The 3,839-nt window shown below is 44.2% G+C and overlaps 1 non-coding gene across 1 annotated transcript; it reads right to left on the bottom strand.

Annotated features, from left to right (window-relative positions):
- Window positions 1–1,847: 1,847 nt before the first annotated feature.
- Window positions 1,848–1,960, bottom strand: LOC121271456. Its single transcript, XR_005941725.1, has one exon. It is a non-coding gene; the product is annotated as a U5 spliceosomal RNA (small nuclear RNA).
- Window positions 1,961–3,839: the final 1,879 nt, after the last annotated feature.

Below are 3,839 nucleotides of genomic sequence, written 5' to 3' on the forward strand. Positions count from 1 at the left end.
AAGCTGCATGACATCTTCAGCAACCCTGCAGATGGAGCGCAGCGTAGATATACCTGGTCACAGCCAGACGGGTCCATCCGTTCCAGGATAGATTTCTGTTTGTGTCCCGTGCATTCGCAGTCAGATCCACCGACGCCAAGCCGGTGTTCTTCTCTGACCACTGCCTCCTACTGGCTGACTGCCACTTAGAGAAGGACCAGAGGGTAGGCAGAGGGGCATGGAAGCTAAATGTGCAACTGCTGACCCCAGAGAACATTGAGGAGCTCAAGAGGGATTACAAAGGTTGGAGAACCATGAAACCCAACTTTGAGTCACTGACACACTGGTGGGAAGCGATCAAGGGAAACATCAAAAGGTTTTTCATCCTCAAAGGCATCCAGAAAGCTAGAAAGGAACAGAGGGAAATGTCCCAACTCCAGAAAAACATGCAGAATCTGCTCTGGCTGCAGTCGATGGGGGTCGATGTCAAGGAGGAACTCCAAGAGGTGAAGAGACAGCAAGCCTCGCTCTTTGCCTCGGAGGCCTCCAAGATCATCTTCCATTCCAGAGTCCGCACCATGGAGTAGGATGAGACGTGCTCACGTTTCTTCTTCCAAAAGGTACACAGAGAGAGCTCTGTGATCAGCAGCCTGAAGGAAGAAGATGGCTCAGTAAAGTCATCACAGTCCCACATTTTGAGGATCAGCAAATCCTTTTATGCCGGATTGTATGACGGGAAGCCCACAGACAGCACAGCCTCCCAGTCCTTCCTGTCCTCTATCATGGAGGTCTTAGACGACAGTACACGGGAGAGTCTGGACAAACTGCTAACTCCTGACGAACTGACTGAAGCCCTTGAGTCCTTTGAGAAGAGTAAAACTCCCGGAAGCGACGGCTTGAGGGCGGAGTTCTATTCGGCTCTGTGGGACTGGATCAGCCTAGACCTCTAGAAGTGTACGAGAGTATGCTCCTGGCCGGCAGTATGTCAGAATCCATGAGGAAAGGCATTATCACCCTCATCTACAAGCACAAGGGGGAAAGGGAGGAAATTAGAAATTGGCGACCCATTTCACTGTTGAATATGGACTATAAGATTCTGTCCAAGGTCATCGCCAATCGGGTCAAATCCGCTCTGGAATTGGTGATCCACCCTGACCAGACCTGCACTGTGCCGGGCAGGAAGATCTCTGACAGCCTCGCACTGCTCAGGGATACGATTGCCTATGTACAGGACAGGGGTGTGGATACCACCTCATCAGCCTGGATCAGGAGAAGGCCTTTGACAGAATATCGCACACCTACATGGTGGATGTGCTCTCCAAAATGGGGTTTGGGGACGGAATTCGCAATTGGAGCCAACTGCTCTACACTAACATCAGTATCATAGTCTCAATCAATGGGTGGGAATCAGATAGCTTTATAGGGTCATGAGGACTCGAAACGTCAACTCTCTTCTTCTCCGCCGATGCTGCCAGACCTGCTGAGTTTTTCCAGGTAATTCTGTTTTTGTTTTAGCTTTCCTATTAAATCTGGAGTCAGGCAGGGCTGCCCTCTCTCCCCTGTCCCGTTTATGTGTTGCATAGAACCCTTTGCTGAGTCCATCAGGAAGGATGCAGGCATAAAGAGGAGTGACAATCCCAGGCAGTGGGGTCAGTCAGGTCAAAGCCTCCCTGTACATGGACGATGTCGCCGTCTTCTGCTGCTCGGATCCGCTGTCCGTGTGCAGACTACTCCACATCTGTGACCAGTTTGAACGGGCCAGGGGTAACAAAGTAAATCGTGGGAAGAGCAAGGATATATTCTATCGACATCAGCTTTCTAACAATACACACAGACATAAATGAACACTGTTTTTCAAATATATGAGAACCCCACAAAAGCAGGGCAACAAAAAATTAATTTAAACTCAGAATGCTTCTCTCCACGGAAATCTTTAGTAAAAGGCGAAAGATTTATACGATCTGAAGAGAAACCAGAGCATACTGAAATAGATCTAGCGACTCTTCGAACTCAAGCGGCTACATCCTCTTTAACATTGTACTGAGTTCCTGGCACCAATAGCCAAAGAAGATGAACTACTGCAGATCAATACCGCGTGAGGGAAAGTAACTATAATATTCAATTTCTGTGATAAATGCGGTCAAATCTGATGTTTTATTGCTTTTGGTTTGCAAAGGGCTCTGTAGAATGTAATGGGTATGTAAATGAGTTCTGAGCTCTGTGTGGGCAGGTTTTACAGTGACGTGTACAATTCTTACTTCCTGAAGTTTATTTTGCACAATCATCGTCTTGTGTTCGGACATTCCGGTGAAAATTTTGGATCAGCACATTGAGCGAACGGTGTTTCAGTTCATACAGCGAGTCATTAACACAGTGAGAGCAGATACAGAGATCAGAGCAAAAATAAAAATACCTGGAAAAACTCAGCAGGTCTGGCTGCATCTGTAGAGAGGAATACAGTTCACGTTTCGCGCGCGTCCGTATGATTCTTCAACAGATATCAGAGCTTTGCATTTAAAGCAGAAAAAAACATGGGAATCACTGTCAAATCCACCATTTATTTCATTGTGTCTTGAAGTATTCATTCTGACATATTTATATTCACAGTTAACCATATAAACTATGCTTGATTTATCTGCGGTCAGAATTTTAACTGCCGATCTATATATAATGGTCTTGAATTTCCGCCTTTACCAGGGCGCAAACAAATTTCTGGGCTAAACAATTGCGGAATTTTGCGTGAATTACGTGCATTAATACATTGCGACCAGTTGCCCTCAAGCATTTACGGTTTTTAATTATTCCTCCGCTCCATTATAGCTCCGTCCATGGATATGGCCCCGCTGCCAAGTCATCGCAGAGATTTAGTACGAGTTTCCTGTAATTTTCTTGCTCAAAGACGCTCTTGATGACCAGCCCTTACTGATTTATTTAACATCCTGTTTTGGGGGCATGTTTTACAATCTGCATTGCATTTTCTGCTTCTTTTAATGCATTTTATAGTGTATACCACCTTAACAATTAAAAGCTTCATAGATTGCAGAGACTAATACTCATGATGAGGCTGCATCAATGTTTTATACAGGTTTATAATGACTTCCTTGGTTTTGGAATCCGTGTCCCTATTTATAGACAGCAGGATTACCTCTGCGTTATTAACTGCAACCTACTCTGCTCACCCCAATGACTTTTGCACACGACTTCTGCTCCTGCACCCCTTTTAGAATTGAAAACTATATAAAATATGAAATAAAAAAGCAAATGAATTGCTCATTTATCCCATTGTTATTTGATGGGATCTTGCTATGTGCAAAAGGCTGCCAGGTTCATGTGGAGAACAACAGTCACAGCACTGCCATATGTGAAGCATATTGGGATATTTCTGAAAGAGATGATAAGATGCTATATATATATTCCAGTCATTCTTCCATTAGTATCCACCATCCATTTTGGAGAAGGCAAATTTAGACAAATTGGGCTTTCATTCACTGAAAAATTGGATTTGTAAGTTGGTTTTCAAAATCATCAAAATGGAAGACTTGAAATATTGGCGTAGTTGCATCACACATCAGGCCAGGTCGATCGCTAATAGATATCTTTCCTCATCAAACTATGAAAGGACTGACAACCCCTGAGGCCACACATCACAGATGAGTTAACTTCTGCTCGTTAAAGCAGATATTAGATTACATAATACAAAGCACCAGTGTCTAGCTCTGATTTTGAGGCAGTTAATTCAATCTTAAGGGGTTCTCAAGCTTTATTCCAACAGTTCAGAATGTAGTTAAAGGTATTTGAATGAATTATTGTCACCTACCTCACACTTCCCATCCATCACATGGAGGCGATTATCTGACTTG

The sequence above is a fragment of the Carcharodon carcharias genome, chromosome 30, assembly GCF_017639515.1.
Source record: "Carcharodon carcharias isolate sCarCar2 chromosome 30, sCarCar2.pri, whole genome shotgun sequence".
NCBI classification, from domain to species: domain Eukaryota; kingdom Metazoa; phylum Chordata; class Chondrichthyes; order Lamniformes; family Lamnidae; genus Carcharodon; species Carcharodon carcharias.